Source organism: Crinia signifera, chromosome 6, assembly GCF_055691185.1.
Source record: "Crinia signifera chromosome 6, ASM5569118v1, whole genome shotgun sequence".
Classification (NCBI taxonomy): Eukaryota; Metazoa; Chordata; class Amphibia; order Anura; family Myobatrachidae; genus Crinia; species Crinia signifera.
This window is the reverse complement of record NC_139222.1, coordinates 47137997-47163469: the sequence shown is the minus strand read 5'-3', so window position 1 is coordinate 47163469 and position 25473 is coordinate 47137997.

Genomic DNA, 25473 nt, shown 5'->3' with positions numbered 1-25473 from the left:
AGGCATGCAAGAATTGCTGGGAGGGATGTGGAAAATGCCTGATAAGAGACTCCTTATGCCCAAAAGGTTTTTGAGCCTGTACCCCATGCCAGAAGAGCATGTAAAACTGAGGGGAAAAGTCCCACTGGCAGATGCCCTGGTCGCTAGGCTGTCTAAAGCAACTGCTTTGCCTGTGCAATGGGGTGCTGCATTCAAGGACCCTGTGGATAAAAAGTTAGAGGGTTGGGGGGCGTGGCCTGGCGGGGAACGGAGCTAGACGCTTCTAATAATAGCTCCTGCTAATTAGCCCAAAATACTGGTGCCAAACACTAAAGTGCACCATATAAGTGCCCCATCTCTCCCCACAGCCCACCCGCACCGAGTGTGTGCAAGCCGCAGAGCCGGGGACGTGTGGAATCGCGTCCTGCGGGTTGCGGCCTAGGCTATAGACGGAGCCGCGGCCTAAATTTATGAGCCTGCCCGGGAGACGAGCTCCAGACCCGAATCGCGGACGCGCGAAGACCGCCGCGACCGCTGGAACGCACACCACCAGCCTCAAAAGGTGAGCTGTGCACCCATCCTGCCCCCCATAAGCCTATAATACCCTCACCTCCAGGACGCTGCTCTCCCTAGCGGCGGCCATCTTGGATCCAGCCTGCCTGCTTGAGCCTACAAATACAGTCTCTACACATCTGGGGCTTCTTATACACCCCTATTTACATCAAACCCTCATCACTACTGTATCCTGACCCCTGCTACCTACTGCCTCATTCTACTACCCCTACAGTGAATTAATAAGCTACAGGCATCAAACCTGTCCCCACTACAGCGGCGGCCATCTTTTTGGTGGATGAAATCCCAATATATCCACAAAGTTCCTCTGTTATCACACCAAGACCTACAGAGCTATTTGTGATTTGGACCCCAGGCTACTACCACTAGACCCCTGATACCCTCCACTACTCCTGAAACAAGAGATTTCCCCATCTCTCTGACTACTCACCCCCAACCCGCCAGATCGGTACTGATGTAACTATGTGCTTCTAGATACCGCCACCCGTATCTGTTACCTGCATGCAACCTTGTATAATAGGTCTCGGCCTCTAAAGTCCTCTGAAGAACGACCCCGCCTTAACAGCGTGACTTCCACACCTTCGGCGATGCCTTCTAAGAAAGCCAAAGAGACCGGGCCGTCTAGGGTTTCACTCCCCTCTAAGAAACCACTACAACACACCGCCTCTCCGGCTGGCCGGCTGGACCGCGCCACGCCTGGCGACACTCCAGGACCAAGCTCTCCACCACCGCTCCAGGTGACGGGAATAGATTGTAACTCCGACGCCCCACTCACGGTCAAGTCAATGTGTCAGATCCTGGCATCCCTCAAATCTGAATTGACCAAAGACCTAACAACCACCATCCGTGAGGTAAAGACAGAACTTGTCGCAATCGGAGATCGCACCGACCATCTGGAGCGGAAAATGGAAGAACTAGTCACATCCCACAACGACTTAATATCATCATTCGACAGCCAACAAGCTGACCTAGACGCGCTCAGATCTAAACTTGCAGACATGGAGGACAGGTCTCGCAGGAACAACATTAAGATCAGGGGAATCCCAGAATCCGTCTCCAACTCAGAGCTGGATTCCTATGCCCTCACTCTGTTCCGCAGGCTTCTGCCCAACACAGAAGATAGAGATCTTCTGATAGATCGCATTCATCGGCTCCCGAGACCTCGCACCGTATCCTCGGCGCTCCCAAGGGACACCCTCCTGCGAGTTCACTTTTACACTACTAAAGAACGCATCCTACGAGCTGCAAGAGAGCCGAAAGCCGCTGAAAACATGGGAGGCATACAAATTTTCCAGGATTTCTCAGCTGTGACGATAGCCAAAAGAAGAGCGTTTGCACCTATCACAACAGCACTCAGAGCCCATGAGATCCCATATCGCTGGGGATTCCCAGTGAAGCTCATCGTCTCCTACGAGGATTCCTCATATACCATTTCATCTTTGGACGCTGGGGTCAAGCTACTACTGGACTGGGACATTTCGGTTAAGCGGCCTTCAGACCCAAAGCCCAAGTCAACCCCCAGCAATGAGTGGGTGACTACTTGAAGGCCTGATGGACTTCCCTCCCACCTGGCCCATGATATTGGTAACTATGACTTCCAAGACACTGGGTTCCCACTACTGTAGTGGGTACTAGTAGTTATGATAATATATGTTTTCAAACGATACAGTGCCTTTAAGTCTAAAAGAAGTTACCAGGAATGTTGTCCCATTACCAAATTCACGTAGTGCCGACCACGTGGTCCAGACTACAGAATACTTAGCGTTCTGTATTGATACTTCGGTTGCTTGTTCCCAACCTTTCATACTCAAATATTTGTACCCTGTTCAGTTTTACCCTTTGTAGGTTTCATGCGTATACAACGCATTTGTTTAGAATTCACGGGTGGCGGTGTTGGACCGCTTAGGTACGCCCCCACTTTTTCTCATACTACTGCATATTTTTTCCCTTTCCCTGCAGTAGTCATGCGGGTCCGATATACAGGACCCATTTGTTTTTCTATTCCCTTGTGTTTGTTATTTTCCCTCTCCCCTCACCCCCCACTCCCACTCCCTAGTTCAGTTCAGTTTCCCGCTACGTCATCTGGATATTGCATTTTATATTCTCATACACTGGTCATCGGTCAGCTTTGTATAGAAACACTTATTGATAGAGACCCTCTTATGCATCATACTTCACTACTGATTACTAATGCCTAAAGTTCTTACTCTAAATGTAAAGGGTTTGAATTCCCCCAACAAGCGCAAAATGGCCCTGTCGTATTTCCACAAACAAGGAGCCCATATAGTGGCTCTGCAAGAAACCCATTTCACCTCCTTAAAACCCCCCCTGCTTAAAGATCACAGGTTCCCGGTGGGTTACTTTGCCAATGGTCCATTCAAACGCAACGGGGTTGCAATTTTATTTAGTAAGGACGTTACCTTTGTGCCCCAATCTTGTATTGCAGATAAAAATGGGAGATACATAATTTTGACTGGACTATTGGACGACAAACTAGTTACTTTAGTTTGTGTGTATTCCCCAAACACCAATCAGATACCGTTTCTGCGCAAATTATGTCTCCTAATCCGTAAATCTTCTAAAGGCTCCCTAGTAGTGTTGGGAGATTTCAATCTAGTGTTAGACCCTAAACTTGACAAATCAACTAAAACCATCCCTCATAAATCCACACCCCCACCCGGCCCCTCATTGGCATTTCGAAACCTGCTGACAGAATTTGACTTATACGATATCTGGAGAAATCAAAACCCTTCTAGTCGTGAATATACATTCTACTCCCCTGTCCACAATTCATACTCCAGAATCGACATGATTCTATGCGATAAATGGACCTTGCAACAAACCACGGATATAGATATACTCCCAATCACGTGGTCTGACCATGCGCCAGTGATGTGGAAGTGGAGATCTAATACACCTCATACCCCGGCCCGCCCATGGCGCTTATCGCAACACCTCCTGAAAGACCCAATGACAAAGAAAATCATCTCAGATGCTGTAGAGTCATATTTCTCCACCAACTCACCGCTAGATACATCCCAACTGAACCACTGGTGTGCTTTCAAGGCAGTTACTAGAGGCGCAGCCATTCAGGCAGGGGCCACCCTCAAGAGGCAATCCATACAAAGACAGAAAGATTTAGAAAGCAAACTCAAAGACCTTGAATCTAGAAATGGAATATCTCCCTCCAACACCCTTAAAAAGCAAATCTCTGAAACGCGAAGCCAATTGCAAAAATTATTTATGGCCCAGACCCAATCTGCGTTAAATGGGCTCCGCCAAAAATTTTATCTATTTGGTAATAAATCTGGCAAAATGCTTGCGCGTAAATTAAGAATGAAACAGACTAGAAACCGGATCAAACATATCATCACCCCGACTAAGACTAAATTATTGAACCCCCGGGACATCACAAACCAATTCGCCGACTATTATTCACACTTATATAATCTATCCCTTGATCCCTCCACGGTCCAGCCCTCTATCTCCTCCATATCCTCATTCCTCGATAAGATCCAGTTACCCACTCTGACCCCTGACCAGCTATCGACATTGAATGCCCCATGGACTCCCCTAGAGATCACGGCTGCTATCAACTCCCTCCCTAGAGGTAAGGCCCCTGGGCCTGACGGCTTTATCAACGAATTTTATTCAGTTTTTCGAGACACCTTGACGCCACACCTGTCAGAGCTGTTTAACACAATATCATCCCTGGGTACCCTCCCACAGGAATTTCTAGAGGCACGTATAATAACCCTGCCCAAACCTGGAAAAGACCCAGCCTATTGTAATAATTACCGTCCCATAGCCTTACTTAATAGCGATATTAAATTGTACGCTAAAATGATAGCTACGCGTATAAACTCATTTTTGCCGCTGCTGGTACACCCGGACCAAACGGGGTTTGTCCCTGGTAGACAAACATCAGACAACACCCGCAGAGTATTTAATTTGATCGATTCCCTCGCCCCAGACCAAGACCTCCTCTTGTTATCCCTTGATGCGGAGAAGGCCTTTGACCGCCTGAATTGGTCGTATATGCGGGAAGTTCTGCTCCGCTTTGGTTTCAGGGATCGCATACTTACTTCTATATTAGCACTATATAGCTCCCCTACGGCCCGGGTCCTCAGCAATGGCTTTCTCTCCAATCCATTCCCCATATCCAACGGTACACGACAGGGATGCCCCTTATCCCCTTTGATTTTCGTCCTGTCCATCGAACCCCTCGCGGCCACCATCCGAAAGGACTCCAACTTTCCGGGACTGACCATTGGCCCCTCCCACCACAAGCTCAGCCTCTTTGCAGATGACGTTTTGCTTTTCGTCACGAATCCTATTACATCACTTCCATATCTCCACTCGATACTAGATACATATAGTGCGGCATCGTACTACAAGTTAAATACTACTAAAACTGATGCCTTACCTATCAACCTATCCGACTCACTTCACACACTCCGCACTAGATACCCTTACAATTGGCAGACAACCTCGATCCGCTACCTAGGCCTAAATATCCCCGCCAGAACTTCTAAAGTATTTGAAGTGAATCTCCCCCCTATCATTACTACACTTTCCAACTTAACAAACTCATGGCTTGCATTTGACATCTCCTGGATGGGTCGAATGGCCTCCTTCAAGATGACTCTCCTCCCTAAACTAATGTACTTATTTCGCACAATCCCTTATGTTTTTCCCAAAAAAGAACTAGCTACTTGCACTGCTACAATGATGAAATATATCTGGGCAGGGAAACCCCCGAAACTAGCCCGCTCAAGATTGACTTTGCCAAAGGATAGAGGAGGCCTAGGTCTACCAGATTTAACTATGTACCAGAAAGCATGCTTATTAGCTCAAATTAAACGCTACACAAACTCTGATTATACACCATGTTGGGTTCCCCTTGAAACATCAGCTACCACACCGCTCCCTGTATCTGACCTGTTTAGAATCCCAAAATACCTCCGACCAAAAGCCCCTAACCTCCTACCATCTACCCAGGCATCATTACAAGTGTGGGACGGGCTCTCCGCCGGGATGTCCTCTCCTGCTCTTGGCTTAGCTGGTATCTCTTTGCGATCCCTGGCAAAACTGATACCTAATCTACATTTAACAAAATGGATTGCATCTGGTGCCGAGACTATAGGTGATATCACGGGGGGCAGTCAACTTTTGCCTTTTGCAGATATCCAACGAAAATTCTCCCTACCACAACATGAACTCCTCCATTACCTCCAGATCCAACACTGGTGGAAGTCACTCCCCACACTATCCACACCCTCAGATACATCCTCCAAAATAATATACACCAGATTACTATTACCTAACTCCACAGGGGATATATCATTCTGGTATAAAGCTCTATTAGACTCTGTTGTTGTCCCTAAATCAAGGGCCCAAAATAAATGGGAATCTGACCTAAACACAACAATATCCCCCGACCAATGGAGGAAAATTTTCCTTACTTCTCACTCGATGTCCAGGTGTCTCAACCACACTGAGATCCATATTAAACTGCTTTATAGATTATATTTGACACCTGATCGGTTACACAGTTTTTGGCCATCGTGCTCCAGAATGTGCTGGAGAAACTGTGGGGAAGTGGGACACTTGTTTCATATTTTCTGGTCTTGCCCTACTATACAACAATACTGGATAGAGGTATTCTCCCTGATTCAAACAGTGTTACATATCTCCCTCACCCCTGATCCTGCATTGGCGCTACTTCACATAATGAAAGATACCATCCCCGCACATGCTAGATATGTTCTGAACCATATACTCATTGCAGCCCGAGCAGCTCTGGCCCAACAATGGAAACAACCCAATCCCCCTTCTGTAATTAAGGTTGTCCAGAAAACCAATTTCCACTTTCTTATGGAAACAGAATATATGCCATTTTCATATTCCCCCTCATCGCCACTCGTTCGCTGGAACGCTTGGCATCTATACATGACGGAGGGAGAAGGAAAGCAACATGCCTCTACGTCCACCAGTTGTGACCCCCTCCAATTTAGCCTCAATGAGAAAACCGACGATGGCACTGATTCACCCTGACAGTTTATAGTTTATACCCTTGAAATCGCTGCTCTTATGTTGATAAGATATGTATGTATAATGCTACCTCTAATGTGTATTATCACACCAGATCTAAAGTGTTCTCCATGTATTTTGCTGACCCACCCGACACTGATGTAGAAGTTAAATGTGTATTTTCAAGTGTATGCCGGATGTTATCCAGATGCCTCCACAGTCCCCCATAACCCCCTTATTCTCCCTTTTTTTTTTTTTTTTTTCTCTCTGTATTCCCTTCTCTTTGTTCTGTACCCCGTTTATACTTTTATAATCAATAAAAAGCATTGATGATAAAAAAAAAAAGTTAGAGGGTTGTTTAAAATAAGTTTTTGAAGGTGTTGGTTTTACTATGAGACCTAATATTGCTTCTGTCTGGGTCTCCAAGGCCATTATGGCGTGGGCAAATAACCTGTGTGCACTACTGCAGCCGGATTCAGAAGTATTTGCCTTGGCAGAAAAGTTAAAGGCGGCGGCTGAATACACCTGTGAGGCTGGAGAAGAGGGAGTCAAGATGGCCTCTAAGGTGTCGGCCATTTCCGTGATGGCCAGAAGGACAATGATTCCAAGAAGTCTCTTGAAGGATTGGCCTTTAAAGGGGAGTTGCTTTTTGGTTCTGAATTAGAATCCCTCAATAAGCAGGCCACGGGGGAAAGAGTACCTTTCTTCCCACAGCAGCAGCCAAACAGGGAGCTTCTAGGTTTGCTGCTTTTCGCTTGTCCTTTCGTCCCTCCTTTAGAGGGGGTGCTTCATCCAGAGGGCAGTCTGGCAGAGGAAGGTTTTTTTTTTGGGAGAGGAAAAGCTCCCAAGTCCTATTTTGGTGCCTTTGCAAAAAAGCAGGCTTCCAAGGGTGAGGAGAAGCCTTCTGCATAACGGGCCAGAAACTCCCCAGTTTGGAATCAGAGTGGGGGGTCGCCTCTTGCTGTACCGGGACGCTTGGGCTCTCTCCACCCAGGATCCTTGGGTTCTCAATGTGGTTTTCCAAGGATACAAGATCAACCTGAGGGGTGTTCCTCCAAAGAAGTCTCTTCCTTACTGTTAAGTGCCTTGAGTCCTATTGGAGAAAGAGCGCAATATAAATTAAATTATTATTATAAAAACAAATAAGAATAAACTGTGTGTTACATGGAGGTTTATTAGAGCAACACACAAGATGAAATGGAATGGTATAACTATATATTATGTGGCCAATACATGGTCTTATTAGACCACAGTTTGTTTTATGGAAGAATCAATGCAGAAACATTAGCAATCAACATAAAAACAAAACATTTAAACACAAAAGCAGCACAGTTACCTGGTGTAACTATGTATATGTAGGTGTCCCAGGTCAATTAGGATCTCTATGCAAATATTCCAATAATGGCAAGGATACTAGAAAACAATCATAATCACCCAGAATTCGACCATGCAAACATCCAATAAAACAATTTCAGGTAAGGTTACATACCAAAGCAATCAGAAAACAAACTGGAGTAGAGCAAACTTTTTCCAATCATCAATGTAATGAGAGTTTGTATTGGATTTTGGCTTTTTGAAGAGCTCTGGTTACTGGTAGAAAGGTATGTCGAAGGGCTATAGTGGCAGCCGAGAGGTCACTGAAGATTTGGAGGGAACCCAGAATCGGTGCTGCCAGGTCTTTGGATCTCGTAGCCCGCAGTATTTTTTCTTTGATATGATAGAAATGGAAGCGCATTATAGTGTCCCTAGTTGCATCCTGTGGGGCTGTTTTGGGTTTAGGGAGTCGATGAACACGGTCCAATAGTAAGTCCTGGCTACTTGCTTCTGGTAGTAACCGTTTGAATATTTTCGTAACATAATCTTCTAATTCCGAATTGGTCACCGACTCTGGTATCCCTCTGATTTTGACGTTATTACGTCTTTATCGGTCCTCAAGTTCCCCCACTTTATTCCGTAAGGATGCAACTTCAGCTAGCAACTCATCATGTGAGGTGAGAAGGGTATTATGGGAGCAGACTATTTCTTCACATTTAGTTTCCAGATGCTCCATTCTTTGCCCGACATCATCAATTGATTGTTGACAAGTTTCCAGTGCTGTTTTAAATTCCGCCGTGATGTCTGTCTTAAAGGAGGCAAAAAGTTGTTTCATTAGGCCCACCGTCAGAGGGGCATTGTCTCCCATGTCGGAGTCGTCAGTCTGTGAATTTCATTTGGGATCAAATGGGGTTGAGAGAGCCGATAGTTGCTTATGGTTTGCCACCGCGGAGGAGGATGTCGACTTTGTGGCTGGCGGGGTAGATTGAGCCTTGAAGAAACTCACTTGTGAAGTGCCAGGAGTATCTTTTTGGCGTTTAGTTGGCATGTTAAGCTTTTGGGATCACCAGGAGTAGGCAAAGTCGTAGTATTGGTATCTTCGCAGTCTTGTTATCATTAACAAGTAGTCGCTATAAAACAATCTTTGTTCTATATAATGCCAGAGGCACACCTACATATTAACTTCATAGTGGTATTTTGATCAGTATACCCCAGAAAAGGTCCCATGTGTATGAGAGCTGGAGCTACAGTATCTAGGGGCACCAATATGGCTACCGTCTTTCCGTAAGAGGCAGCTGCACACACCCCTCAAATGGGGACCTCATTCAAGTTATTTTTATAGAATTTAAAGGCTCTGGTTTTATTGTTGATAGCTGACCTTACTTCTTTGTCCAACCATGGTGGCTTTTTTTTGTTGAATTTACCTTGAGTTACTTTAGGAATGTATTCAATAGTTAGTGTATCAAGCATCTTTTTTAAATTCTCCATTCCCCTAATAAGCTTTGTTGCTCGCCTTTGGACTTTTTCTAATTCTATGATGTCCTTTTTATAGTGTGGGGCCCAGAACTGTACTCCGTACTCTAGGTGAGGTCTCACCAATGCTTTATATAGTGGCATAATTACCCTTGAGTCCCTAGTTTCCATTCCCCTCTTAATACATGCCACAATTTTGTTGGCCTTTTTTGTAGCTACATTACAATGGGCACTACATCCTAGTTTGCTGTCTATTTGGACTCCTAGATCCTTTTCAAGTATGGAATTACCCAGTTCCTCTCCGCTAAGGTTGTAACTTGCACACTGGTTGTGTCTCCCAAGGTGCATAACCTTACATTTATCTACATTGAACCTCATCTTCCATTTTTTTGCCCACTCATCTAGAATTGCAAGATCATTTTGAAGCATGGTGACATCTTCTGATGATTTGATGACTTTGCTAAGTTTTGTATCATCCGCAAAGATGGATACATTGCTGAGTAACCCTATCCCAATATCGTTAATAAAAATGTTAAACAAAATGGGCCCCAAAACCGAACCCTGGGGCACTCCACTTAGTACCGGTATCATATCTGATACGGCACCATTCACAACCACACAATTCTTTGTTCTCTATTACATAGCCAATTCCCTACCCATCTGCAGATATTTTCACCCAATCCTAGGTTCTCCATTTTATTAATCAATCTCTTGTGTGGGACAGTATCAAATGCTTTAGTGAAATCTAGGAAAATCACATCTACAGCATTTCCATTATCAAGGTTTTTGCTAACCTCTTCATAGAACCCTAGTAGATTAGTTTGGCATGAACGATTTTTCACGAACCCATGTTGGTTAGTACTGAGTAGACGGTGATGATCTAAATATTCCTGGATACCATCCCTTAAAAATCCTTCAAATAGTTTACCCACAATTGATGTTAAACTAACGGGTCTGTAATTAGCAGGATCTTCCTTTTTTCCTTTTTTGAATATTGGCACTACCTCTGCTATTCTCCAATCTTTTGGTACTATACCTGACGATAGTGACTTGCTAAAGATATAATGTAGGGGGGTAGCTAGTTCATCCCTTAATTCCATTAATACCCTCGGATGAATCCCATCTGGCCCTGGTGATTTATTTGTTTTGAGTTCGCTTAGCCTCAGTATTATTTCCTTCGGCGTGAAATCCACAATGAGATCTGGCTTATTTGTCCCATTTGTGGTAAATGTTCGTTCCACAGTCTGCTCTCCCTTAGTAAATACTGATGAGAAGAACTCAATTAACAGTTTTGCTTTTCCCTTGTCCTCAGTAACACTTTTTCCACTAGTATCAGTTAGTGGGCCTATGTTTTCCTTAATTAAATGTTTACTATTTATGTATTTAAAAAACTTCTTTGGGTTGGTTTTGCTTTCAGTGGCTATGCACTCTTCATATAATATTTTAGCTGCTTTGATTACCCCTTTACAAGTTTTGTTTGATTCTTTGTATTTTGCGAACGCCTCCTCATTCAAGTTATTTTTATAGAATTTAAAGGCTCTGGTTTTATTGTTGATAGCTGACCTTACTTCTTTGTCCAACCATGGTGGCTTTTTTTTGTTGAATTTACCTTGAGTTACTTTAGGAATGTATTCAATAGTTAGTGTATCAAGCATCTTTTTTAGAGTATCCCACATTTCCTCTGCATTTTTTACCTCCATAACCGTTTCCCACCCAATTCCTGATAGGGCTTCCCTGAATAATTCAAAGTTCGCTTTTCTGAAGTTTAGTATTTTTGCAGATTCTTTTTGATGTAATTTACTGAAGTTAATTTCCAATGAAACCATATTGTGATCACTGTTCCCTAATTGTTCAATTACTTTTGTGTTTGAAACCAAGTAAGAGTACTATAGAGGTCAAGGTAGAGTACTATAGAGGTCAGAGTCACAATAATAAAAGTGCTTCATTATTTTGGGTAGCTAGCATCTAGAATGTTCATCTTGGGATTTGTAATTGCAGTAATCAACGTCCTTGGGCCCATGACTTGGATAATAAATTGCCCAGTTTTGTTACACCAAAGTAATAAACTTTGAGAATATTAAGTTTAGCTTTACCTTTTATAGCAAGATGTTCTTCAATATCTGTCTAGCCCATGTAGATGTTTACATCAATTCTGAAGAAATGGGGGCAGAATGAGTGGCAGACATATTAAACCTCAGAGGGAGAGATAAAGTGGAGAAGCTGCCCAAAGTAAGATAGAAACAAGGCACAAGTATGTGTCCAGCACAGGAAAGTACCAAGAAACCGAGAAATATAAACAACGGGAGTCTACACAGTGATACACCTCAATTTTTTTATGAGCGGCAGCTATCAAACAATAAAGTGTTTGTAAACACATACAAAATTCACAATAATTGATTTAGGAGCTGCTGACAGTGTGTTTTATTTAACACTTTCCAGGGTACAGTGCAACATATGATGAACAGATCCACAATTTATGTAAATGTTCAGGTCTTCTGCAATATGACCATTTGAGTGAGTTTCACTGCAAGTAGGGCAAAAAAGCTACCTATATGGTAAACCAAATATAGGATCAGGTCAGTCCCAAGAAAAATGTTCCTACACACTGAGTATTTTTGGCATAAAATTACAGCTTTATTTGGAAGTGAGAAATAAATTGTAAGTAGACACATGTAAAAATCTGAAAATATAGCCACTTATTTGTGAATGGAGGACAGCCAGGTACAGTATCAGTCCAATAGAGTTTTGTCTCTTCAGGAAAACTTCATTGTGGGGATAAAGATATCGAGCGAATTGAGCATATTCATCGCTGACTAGTTAGCTAAGATGGAGGCCACATTTGGCCAAACAATCTAACATCACTTCCTGTCCCACATATTAGAAATCACAAAAACTGTTTTTGACAGGCAAAATAATCAAATTTATGTCTTCTGAATATAGAAACAAGCACAGAATTATATAAGAACTTAAATTGCAAAAAAAAAAATATGAATGCGCCACATCATTTTCATAGCAAAGGATTATGGGCTTCTGGCAAGGACATGTAATTGGCAATTGCTACAACTATTTAACAGAGACCATAACTCCATTTCTCTTTCATCCATCCTGGTGACGCAGCTCATCCATGGGATGTAGGAGGGTCCAAAGGAGCCAGGCACCTATGCTAAAGCTTTCAGAGAGGCAGGCTCCTCCTTTCTGCATCCCAGCATTCCCCAGTTCGTTGTAGGTGCCCACAAAATTTGTCACTGCACCCCTAGGTGCAAAGTTTGCTACTGAGAATTTTAGAAAACAATATTAACAGGCTGAACTCTCAGGAGATTGCAGTCTGTTACAGGAGCTCAGCGCAGCTGGGCAATTCCAAATGGTCCCCATTGGAGGGGAGACACAGGACACCAAAAGAAACACTCAGTAGGAGCGGTTTACAGGGGGAAAAGGCAGCAAAAGAGCCTTCCTCCCTGCTGTAGCAGGGACTTTGGTCTCTTCCTTCACTCTGCCCTGGCGCCCTTTCTTCCCACACTGTGCACTGTAATAAATCATGACAGAAAGGTGTAATGCTGCTGTGCTTGGGGAAGGAGCATCTGCCATGTTAATCAACTGCAAGTTAACTCCTGAACAGATGGACCATGGGGATATATGTCCTGCACGTGAATCTGTCCCCAGTGGGGAGCAAGCCCAGAGGGCTGAGCAACCTGAGCCTGCATGGGCAGCTGCTCTGGAAAGGTCTGTGTCGGCCTTAGTACAGACTTTAAACAAACAGAGAGATGAGTTGGCTAGATAGGCCATTGTCATCCTCACAACCTTCGGTTGGCTCTATACCCCCTCAGGGGGACCCTGCATTTATACAGGAAATGCAGGACACTGCTCAAAGTGTGCACAAGATTAATGCTTTTATTGAGCAGTTTAATTGAGTCTGAGGTTTCTCCCAGACACCCTTTATCCACTCCACCTCTCCCTAATATAGACTCTGAGAAGGAAGGAGAGTGTGTGGAAGACATGTCATGGGAACAGAGGGAAGAGACTGAAGCTTCTGTCCCTGGTGTTGATGGTTTAATGTTGGCTGTTAAGCAGGCATTAAATTTATCAGAGGTGGATAAGGCTCCCCAACAGGGAGTGTTTAAGAGACAGCGCAGAGACGCAGTCACTTTTCCTTCAGATAAAGGCATGCAAGAATTGCTGGGAGGGATGTGGAAAATGCCTGATAAGAGACTCCTTATGCCCAAAAGGTTTTTGAGCCTGTACCCCATGCCAGAAGAGCATGTAAAATTGAGGGGAAAAGTCCCACTGGCAGATGCCCTGGTCGCTAGGCTGTCTAAAGCAACTGCTTTGCCTGTGCAATGGGGTGCTGCATTCAAGGACCCTGTGGATAAAAAGTTAGAGGGTTGTTTAAAAGAAGTTTTTGAAGGTGTTGGTTTTACTATGAGACCTAATATTGCTTCTGTCTGGGTCTCCAAGGCCATTATGGCGTGGGCAAATAACCTGTGTGCACTACTGCAGCCGGATTCAGAAGTATTTGCCTTGGCAGAAAAGTTAAAGGCGGCGGCTAAATACACCTGTGAGGATGGAGAAGAGGGAGTCAAGATGGCCTCTAAGGTGTCGGACATTTCCGTGATGGCCAGGAGGACAATGATTCCAAGAAGTCTCTTGAAGCATTGGCCTTTAAAGGGGAGTTGCTTTTTGGTTCTGAATTAGAATCCCTCAATAAGCAGGCCACGGGGGAAAGAGTACCTTTCTTCCCACAGCAGCAGCCAAACAGGGAGCTTCTAGGTTTGCTGCTTTTCGCTTGTCCTTTCGTCCCTCCTTTAGAGGGGGTGCTTCATCCAGAGGGCAGTCTGGCAGAGGAAGGTTTTTTTTTGGGAGAGGAAAAGCTCCCAAGTCCTGTTTTGGTGCCTTTGCAAAAAAGCAGGCTTCCAAGGGTGAGGAGAAGCCTTCCGCATAACGGGCCAGAAACTCCCCAGTTTGGAATCAGAGTGGGGGGTCGCCTCTTGCTGTACCGGGACGCTTGGGCTCTCTCCACCCAGGATCCTTGGGTTCTCAATGTGGTTTTCCAAGGATACAAGATCCAAAGAGGTCTCTTCCTTACTGTTAAGTGCCTTGAGTCCTATTGGAGAAAGAGCGCAATATAAATTAAATTATTATTATAAAAACAAATAAGAATAAACTGAGTGTTACATGGAGGTTTATTAGAGCAACACACAAGATGAAATGGAATGGTATAACTATATATTATGTGGCCAATACATGGTCTTATTAGACCACAGTTTGTTTTATGGAAGAATCAATGCAGAAACATTAGCAATCAACATAAAAACAAAACATTTAAACACAAAAGCAGCACAGTTACCTGGTGTAACTATGTATATGTAGGTGTCCCAGGTCAATTAGGATCTCTATGCAAATATTCCAATAATGGCAAGGATACTAGAAAACAATCATAATCACCCAGAATTCGACCATGCAAACATCCAATAAAACAATTTCAGGTAAGGTTACATACCAAAGCAATCAGAAAACAAACTGGAGTAGAGCAAACTTTTTCCAACCATCAATGTAATGAGAGTTTGTATTGGATTTCGGCTTTTTGAAGAGCTCTGGTTACTGGTAGAAAGGTATGTCGAAGGGCTATAGTGGCAGCCGAGAGGTCACTGAAGATTTGGAGGGAACCCAGAATCGGTGCTGCCAGGTCTTTGGATCTCGTAGCCCGCAGTATTTTTTCTTTGATATGATAGAAATGGAAGCGCATTATAGTGTCCCTAGTTGCATCCTGTGGGGCCGTTTTGGGTTTAGGGAGTCGATGAACACGGTCCAATAGTAAGTCCTGGCTACTTGCTTCTGGTAGTAACCGTTTGAATATTTTCGTAACATAATCTTCTAATTCCGAATTGGTCACCGACTCTGGTATCCCTCTGATTTTGACGTTATTGCGTCTTTATCGGTCCTCAAGTTCCCCAACATTACTCCGTAATGATTCGACTTCAGCTAGCAACTCATCATGTGATTATGGCATTATGGGAGCAGACTATTTCTTCACATTTAGTTTCCAGATGCTCCATTCTTTTCCCGACATCATCAATTGATTGTTGACAAGTTTCCAGTGCTGTTTTAAATTCCGCCGTGATGTCTGTCTTAAAGGAGGCAAAAAGTTATTTCATTAGGCCCACCGTCAGAGGGGCATTGTCTCCCATGTCGGAGTCGTCAGTCTGTGAATTTCATTTGGGATCAAATAGGGTTGAGAGAGCCGATAGTTGCTTATGGTTTGCCACCGCGGAGGAGGATGTCGACTTTGTGGCTGGCGGGGTAGATTGAGCCTTGAAGAAACTCACTTGTGAAGTGCCAGGATATCTTTTTGGCGTTTAGTTGGCATGTTAAGCTTTTGGGATCACCAGGAGTAGGCAAAGTCGTAGTATTGGTATCTTCGCAGTCTTGTTATCATTAACAAGTAGTCGCTATATGCACAATCTTTGTTCTATATAATGCCAGAGGCACACCTACATATTAACTTCATAATGGTATTTTGATCAGTGTACCCCAGAAAAGGTCCCATGTGTATGAGAGCTGGAGCTACAGTATCTAGGGGCACCAATATGGCTACCGTCTTTCCGTAAGAGGCAGCTGCACACACCCCTCAAATGGGGACCTGCTGGTTCGTAGATAGGAGAGCCCTCTTCTATATACTATATCGGGGTATCCCCCTTAGTGTCTACTCTGCTTAGGGGTCCGATATGGCAGCCCCACCGCTCTAGGAGAGTAGAGGTAGGTAGCGTCCCGAAGTCCCAAGAAATGGAAGTGCATTATAGTGTCCCTAGTTGCATCCTGTGGGGCCGTTTTGGGTTTAGGGAGTCGATGAACACGGTCCAATAGTAAGTCCTGGCTACTTGCTTCTGGTAGTAACCGTTTGAATATTTTCGTAACATAATCTTCTAATTCCGAATTGGTCACCGACTCTGGTATCCCTCTGATTTTGACGTTATTGCGTCTTTATCGGTCCTCAAGTTCCCCCACTTTACTCCGTAATGATTCGACCTCAGCTAGCAACTCATCATGTGAGGTGAGAAGGGCATTATGGGAGCAGACTATTTCTTCACATTTAGTTTCCAGATGCTCCATTCTTTTCCCGACATCAATTGATTGTTGACAAGTTTCCAGTGCTGTTTTAAATTCCGCCGTGATGTCTGTCTTAAAGGAGGCAAAAAGTTATTTCATTAGGCCCACCGTCAGAGGGGCATTGTCTCCCATGTCGGAGTCGTCAGTCTGTGAATTTCATTTGGGATCAAATAGGGTTGAGAGAGCCGATAGTTGCTTATGGTTTGCCACCGCGGAGGAGGATGTCGACTTTGTGGCTGGCGGGGTAGATTGAGCCTTGAAGAAACTCACTTGTGAAGTGCCAGGAGTATCTTTTTGGCGTTTAGTTGGCATGTTAAGCTTTTGGGATCACCAGGAGTAGGCAAAGTCGTAGTATTGGTATCTTCGCAGTCTTGTTATCATTAACAAGTAGTCGCTATATGCACAATCTTTGTTCTATATAATGCCAGAGGCACACCTACATATTAACTTCATAATGGTATTTTGATCAGTGTACCCCAGAAAAGGTCCCATGTGTATGAGAGCTGGAGCTACAGTATCTAGGGGCACCAATATGGCTACCGTCTTTCCGTAAGAGGCAGCTGCACACACCCCTCAAAAGGGGACCTGCTGGTTCGTAGATAGGAGAGCCCTCTTCTATATACTATATCGGGGTATCCCCCTCAGTGTCTACTCTGCTTAGGGGTCCGATATGGCAGCCCCACCGCTCTAGGAGAGTAGAGGTAGGTAGCGTCCCGAGGTCCCAAGATCGGTTCACTGATGTTATTATGCAGCAAGCAAATAGCTTTGGGTGGTATAGGTGTAACACTTGAAATTATAACACCTTTCAGATAGTTATTTAACATTCTGGCACCTGGTAGTAATTCTGGTGTTGCAATTATTTGTTTGGTCCACTAGATGGAGCTCCAAGCTTATTTGTCTTCAAAGTTAACCAGAACAGCAAATATGATTTCTCAAGTCTGCGTAGATTAGAGAAATATTTCTTAAATCTTAATAATAAATGGTATCAGTCAAATGATAAGGATATAGTGTTAGCCCCCAAAATTTTATGAAAACGGTTCACTGAAATCAAGATCTCGAGTCCTGTAGCATTCAATGTATGATAGATTGGGCTCAGGTCAGGAATGCGCTAGATCCCAGTACTATGAGGAGGGCAAGGGGTCACAAACTGGGAGAGTAGTATATTACTCGTGATGTGCTACCTTTTGCCTTCCAAAGGCTTTAGCAGGGAGGATGCGGCTTGTGTAGTCAGCAGTCTCAGGTCTCCGTGACCAATATGGCCACCACTTCTGCAGGGAAGACCCCCACCGCGAGGGCGGTCCAGCAGAGGTTCACCGCGGGGCAGAGGCAAGAGTCGAGGCATCACCGGCCTCTAGACTTCAATAAGAGGCCGCATCTTCAGGGATAGAGCCTCCGCCGCAATCCAGCGTTCTACGGCCGTGGGATCCCCTCCGGAGCGGCGCCCCCGATAATCTAGGTCCTGGCTTCACCATGATGAGCAGGTCGCAACCCTCAAGGGCTCACAAAAAGCTCTGCTCCACTCGCCACCGCAGATATGAACAGGTAGCTGAGGGTGTCTGAGGTGAGTTAGGGGGCCACAAGTTGTTAGTGATGGGTTTGGGGCTGAGGAACTCCGTCCACCTGCTTCTACTCAGCTCGGCATCCAGGCCACTCCCGCCATTGTAATGAGAGTCTGATCAATGATACACTGGCCTCTGCTAACTCACTGGCTACTCTTACTTCAGGAAGCCCATCCACCCACCACATCAAGGCTGGAGTCAGACTGAGGAATAGTATTAAGGTGCCATGCAACCACCCCTGCGCAGCCCAGGACCGCATCGCATGTAACCCTGGTCCCCGCTCCCGGGAGTCAGAGGTCCATACACACGGGACCACGCATCAAACGTGAGGGGTACATCAAACAGATACGATTTGGGCCTATATCTTGGCCCGATCTGTTGGGATTGGGTGAAAACGTCCCAAATCATGCTACTGTATGGTCACCTTTAGTGTGCATCTGGACTTCACTTTTTTCAGATATTGGTATGTGGCCTTATTCCAAAATCTAATAAATTTAATTTTTACCCCTAAAGATTCTACATCCTGACTAGTCTCAGTTCCCACTGCTTAAAATCATCCCTGATGCTGCCAACACCATGTTTCACTATACTGATGGGATTTTCCTGATGAGAGTTGCTCGATTTACCCTAAACATGACACCTGGTATTCATGCCAAAGAGTTCAATATTTGTCTCATCAGACCAGAGAATTTTATTTCTCATGGACTGAGTCCTTTAGGTGCATTTTGGCAAACTCCAGGTGGGCTGCCATGTGCTTTTATTATAAGAATGGCTTCTGCCTGGCCACATACAGGCCTGAATGGTGGATTGCTGTAGAGATGGTTGTCCTTCTCCACAGAGGCATGCTGTAGCTCTGACAGAGTGACCATTGGGTTCTTGGCCCTTCCTCCCTGATTACTCAGTTTAGATGGCTGGTCAGCTCTAGGAAGAGCCCTGGTGGTTACCAACTTCTTCCATTTACAGATAATGGAGGCCATGGTACTCATTGGGACCCTCAAAAGCAGCAACTGGTTTCTATATCCTTCCCAAAACAATCCTCTCTTGAAGGTTTACAGACAATTCCTTTTCCTTAATGCTTGGTTTGTGCTCTGACATGCACTGTAAAGTGTGGGAACTTATATAGACAGGTTTGTGCCATTCCAAATCATGTCCAATCAACTGTATTTACCACAGGTGGACTCCAATTAAGCTGTAGAAAACATCCCAAGGATAATCAGTGGAAACATGATTGCACCTGAGCTCAATTGTGAGCTTCATAGAAAAGGCTGTGAATACTTATGTACACGTGATTTCTTAGTTTATGTTTTTAATTGAAAAAAATCGGAAAAAAAAAAACAACCTTTTCATATGGTCATTACGGAGTATTGTGTGTAGACTGTTTAAGGAAAAATAAGTAAATGTATTCCATTTTGGAATAGAAAAAAGACTGCGCTAAGGATGAGGTCCCTCTATTCAGATAGAGTAACCTATTGAAATATCCTCAACCCACCAGTGGTGGTCACAATTAGTGATTCTATTCCAAACAGTTAATACAAAGTATGCAGGATAAAATAAATTATACATTTTAATCCTAACTTATAAAAATGGATAACACAAACATACAACAAATAATATAAAATATGCAAAAAAAAAAAAAAAACTATATAGAAATAATATAAACCGGTAAAAGATGCTCTTTAGCAAGGTGTTTGATGCATGCAAAACGGAATGAGGAGATGTTGGTTAGTCCATATTAGTTAATAACTGAAGCACAGCTGAGGTTTGATTAGTATGCCAGTTCCAGGGGCGGATTGGCCATTATAGCCACCGGGAACTTTCCCGGGAGGCCGACGTTAGTGAGGCCGAAATTTGAGCAGGCTCGTCACTGGGCTCAGCCGCACAGCGGCAGACGGCGTTGCGTCACTGCCAGCCTCATCCCAGTCCCTGTGTGGCCTGCAGTGGCGTAACTAATAACTATGCCTCCGCCGGCTGCGGTGGCGGGGAGGGAGGAGCCAGCGCCACAGCACAGAGCCGGAGGTAGAGGTCTCACAAGGCTTAAGCTCTGCTGCAGCAGCAGCAGCAGCCAATAGGATACAGTAATTCTCTCTCTACCTCTATCTAGCTGTCTATCTGTGTGAGGACGCTCAGTGACCCTGGTCACTGAGCGATGCGTCCACACAGACAGCCAGAGTCTGCTCGCTTCCCCTCCCTCACTGCCAGTGCCTGCTGCCCCCCCCTCCACCCTGCCTGGCGCTGGGCGCCCCGCTACCCTTCCACTGTGGCCGCCGCTCCCCCTTCTGCACTGTGTGCATTAGAGAGCGGCAGCCAGCTGCTGCCTGGCCCGGCAACAGGGGGTCCCCAAAACAGTCCCCCATCCCACTTAATCGCACTGTAACTTACACACTCACAGTGCTCAACTGCCCGGCGGGTGGGCGTGGCTTCGCGGACCAGAGGGGCGGAGCTAAATGGAACCCGGTCGGTGGGCGGAGCTACAAAGTTTGGTGGCTGCTGCTGCTTGAGCAAGAGGGGAAAGAGATGCTGCAGTGCTAACCACAGTCTCAGGCCTGCCCAGAACCAGCCAGACTCTGTGGATGTTTAAAAGGTAAGAGTAAGGGTTATGGTATGTGTGTATATTTGTGTATATTTGGGGGGTGGGTTAGGCTGAGAGAGTTAGGCTCAGGGAAGGGGTAGTAAGTTTTAGGCTGAGGGGGGGGGGGGGGTAAGGGTTAGGCCTCGGTACGAGGGTTAAGCACTAGGGGGGAGGGTCAGAATTATCCTGTGGTGGGTCAAGACGGAGGGTTAGGGAGCTCATCAGCATAATAGTACACATGCCACAGGGTTCGTCAGCGTTATAGAGTGCAGGCGCGGGGCGATTAAGTGTGCCGTAGGATATCGTGCAGGGTAATAAAGCGCAGGCTACAGGGTGAGGGAGTGCGTCAGTGGGATATAGCGCAGGGTGAGGGAGTGCGTTAGTGGAATATAGCGCAGGGTGAGGGAGTGCGCTAGTGTGATATAGCGCAGGGTGAGGAAATGCGTCAGTGGGATGTAACGCAGGGTGAGGGAGTGCGTCAGTGGGATATAGCACAGGGTGAGGGAGTGCGCCAGTGGGATATAACGCAGGGTGAGGGAGTGCGCCAGTATAATATAGCGTAGGGTGAGGGAGTGCGCCAGTGTAATATAGCGCAGGCTGAGGGAGTGCGTCAGTGTGATATAGTGCAGGGTGAGGGAGTGCATCAGTGTGAGAGAATCAGGATGTGGGAGTGCGTCAGTGTGATAGAGCGCAAGTCCCAGGGTGAGGGAGTGCATCAGTGTGATAGAGAGAATAAGGCTGCAGGGTGAGGGAGTGCTTTGGCGTGATAGAATGCAGGGAGAGGGTCAGTGTGATAGAGCGCAGGCCAAAGGGGGAGGGAGTGTGTCCAGTTTATGTTCCAGCATGGGAAGAAAATGATGATGTTTGATGGGGAGGGGGGCAGGGATAACAGTGTATGGGGCCCTATGGTTTCTGTCGCTGGCCGCTGCAGAGAGCCCGCTGTGCACTGGCATGCACACAGGTAAAGATTCTGCTACTGTAACTGCACATTTAATCCAGGATGCGTTCCTCCGCTACTCTGGGTCGGGTGGTGGTGGTGGTAAGCAAGGGGGGAGTCTGGTCCTTTTTTATATATTTTACAAATTTCAATGTGTTCCTAGTCCCTTTTCAATGGTAGATAGATAGATAGATATAGGTCCATACACACTGGAAATTTTTGCCCAGCATGTATGGATAACGGTGATGGGGAAAATGGACATTACGTGCGTGGTATATTCTGTAATGGGTATTACCAGTGGTGGATTCAGGGGGGGGGACCAAGGCATGTGTCCCCCCTGTCATTTAGGTGATTATTTTTTTAATCTAGTTTAAGCCAGGAGCTGACACCAGAAACAAGAGCCGGGAGCTGGAGTCTGAACCTCGCGGGAGCCAGAAGCAGACGGGTAGAGGCAGGAGCCTGACCCTCGAAGCTGCCTGGAGCTGACAACAGAAGCAAGAGCCAGGAGCTGTGGTATGATCCTTGTGCTAGCCGGAAACTGACATCTAGAAGCAGGGGGTCTGACCCTCGCAGCTGGCAACCAGAAGCGGGAGCCGTGCAGCAGCCTGGAGCTTACAGCCGCAGGTAAGTCGGAGGTCTAGCGCAGCTTAGAATGTGGCCGTATGGCCCTCTACCTCACAAGCTGCTTCACACCACACTTGCATCAACGTTACATCACTCCATCTTTCTTTCTCCATCTCTCCTTCTCTCTCTCTCTCTCTCTCTCTCTCTCTCTCTCTCTCTATCCACACCTGTCTCTTTTCCTTTCTCTCCCTTCCTTTACCCCTGATCTCTCCCTCCTCTCCATTTCTCTCTCCTCCCCTTATCTCACTCTTCCTCTCTCCCATTCCTACTCCCCCCTTTTCTCTCTCCCTCCTTAGCCTCTATCGATTCCTCCCTCTGAACCTCTCTTCCTTTGTCTCTCCCTCTCCATTTCCCTCTACCCCACTCTCTCTATCCCCCTCCTTTCTCTCCACCTCTCTCCCTCCCCGCCTTCTCCTTCCCCACTATCTATTTCTGTCACCTCTCTCTCCTGTCATCCAATGTCTCTACCTGCCATCCTCTGTCACACATTTCCTTCTCCTGGCATCACCCACTTACTACCTCTTTTACGGTCTCCCTGAGGTCACCCAATGCTTCTCACTGTCACCCTTTGTCCCTCCCTGTTAATCACTGCCCCTCTATCTCCCACTATCCCTGCCTTTTCTCCACTACATCACCCTCTACCTCTCCCCGGTGTGACTGTCACTACCTCTCACTCCTGTCGGTCTCTGCCTCTTTCAGACATCACTCTTTGCCTCTCGCTGTTACCTTTTCACTGTGCACTGCCTCTCTACATCATTCCCTTTGAGACAACACCATTGTGAGGCCATGGCCACTGTTTCAGGAGCTCACACAAATAACCTCTCCCACTGTCATGGTGACCCCCCCTTTCACTTTGTTCATGATCCGCCCCTGGGTATTACGGTGTGTGGCATAATGTGTAATTGTCATTATGTTGTTGCATAATGTGTATTTGGCATAACTGTATGTGGCATAATGGGTTATGGACATTACAGCATGTGGTAAAATGTGTAATAGGCATTATGACAATGGACATAATGTGTAAGGGTCATTATCGTGTGTGGTATAATATGTACTTTAATAGACATTACAGTGTGTGGCATATTCTGTAATGTGCATTACAGTGTGTGGCATATTGTCTAATAAGCATTGCTACACACCCTTTTTGGAATGGGCACTCCATAGGGTCTTCATAAATTGCTATGTTTTTAATTTGGGGGGGGCGGCATAATTTTACTGTTCACACTGGGAGCGCCGAATTGCCAACAAACAGTCCTGTTTATTTATTTTGCCAAAAATGGGAGTGTGGGGGGTTAATGGTTCAGAATTGTTTTTGGCTGGGGTGGATCTAAATTCTAGTTATGCCTCCTCCGACTGTGACTGGTGGCCCTCCTCCTGCCCGCTGTTCTCCTCTCTGAGAGGCTCTCTCCTAGTGGCGCTGCTGTCCACTGCCCCACCTCCTCCTCGAGTCCTCTACATGGTTGTTCCACCAACCATCATGTATAAAATAGTCCAGTCCTCTTAGTTTCCGGGACTTGGAGAACAGCGGGCGGGAGGAGGCGAGGCCACATCTAGGGGGGCACTGGGTGAGGTGTGGGGGCCATTGATTGGCAAAGGCCGGGGACTTATTTTTATACATGGATTTTATTTTACACAGCATAGTCCTGGAGAGGACTCGAGGAGGCAGGGCAGTGGACCGCAGCGCTGTTGGAGAGAGAACAGCAGGCGGAGGAGGCGGGGCTGCTTCCAGTAGAAGCAGACCCCAGTTCCATTGCAGGTGCCACTGTAGCCCCCGCCCCCTACAGCAAGACCACGGATGTGCCGAACAGACCAGCAGGACTATGGAGCTATGGAGCCGGGAGCATAAAGGATTGGGAAGCAGTGCCCCATCGTAACAAGCAGAAGCAGTGCCATAAGCAGGGAGGTAATGAGCCCTTTCTGCAAACTGAGGCCCACCCCGGAGTAGTGGCTGATTGCTGATTGAAGTCACCACCCGGGGAAGGTGGTGTCAGTGTGACTGTGAATGTGGGGTGGGGAATTACTATATTCATATGAACCCGCACTAAGTTTGTAATGGGGGGAATTGGTGTCTGTAATTGTGTATGGTGCTGCACTGGCATTTTGTTGTTTTGTAGGGGGGGGGGGGGAGGTTGTTGTATATATGAATGGAGCTGGAGGAGGTGTGTCGAAGTATATATGATTGGATGGATAAATGAGAGGCAGTGTATGTTTCCATATACATGGATGAGAGTGGAGGTGGGTGCATGTATGCTTGTATGTATGTATGCATGTATATATGAGTGTATGCATAAAAGTGGTGGTATGACTGGCAGGGTGTATGAATGTATGAAAGCGGCAGGGTCTATATATGTACGTATGAGAGCGGCAGGGCGTATGTATGTATTAGCGCGGCAGGGTGTATGTATGTATGTATGAGAGCGGCAGGGTGTATGTATGTATAAGAGCGGCAGGGTGTATGTATGTATGTATGAGAGCGGCAGGATGTATGTATGTATAAGAGCGGCAGGGTGTATGTATGTATGTATGAGAGTGGCAGGATGTATGTATGTATAAGAGCGGCAGGGTGTATGTATGTATGAGAGTGGCAGGGTGTATGTATGTATGAGAGTGGCAGGATGTATGTATGTATAAGAGCGGCAGGGTGTATGTATGTATGAGAGCAGCAGGATGTATGTATGTATAAGAGCGGCAGGGTGTATGTATGTATGTATGAGAGCTGCAGGGTGTATGTATTTATAAGAGCGGCAGGGTGTATGTATGTATAAGAGCGGCAGGGTGTATGTATGTATGTATGTATGTATGAGAGCGGCAGGGTGTATGTATGTATGAGAGCGGCAGGGTGTATGTATGTATAAGAGCGGCAGGGTGTATGTATGCATGAGAGTGGCAGGGTGTATGTATTTATAAGAGCGGCAGGGTGTATGTATGTATAAGAGCGGCAGGGTGTATGTATGTATGTATGTATGTATGAGAGCGGCAGGGTGTATGTATGTATGAGAGCGGCAGGGTGTATGTATGTATAAGAGCGGCAGGGTGTATGTATGTATGTATGAGAGCGGCAGGGTGTATGTATGTATGAGAGCGGCAGGGTGTATGTATGTATGAGAGCGGCAGGGTGTATGTATGTATGTATGAGAGCGGCAGGGTGTATGTATGTATGTATGTATGAGAGCGGCAGGGTGTATGTATGTATTAGAGCGGCAGGGTGTATGTATGCATGATAGCGGCAGGGTGTATGTATGTATGTATGAGAGCGGCAGGGTGAATGTATGTATTAGAGCGGCAGGGTGTATGTATGCATGATAGCGGCA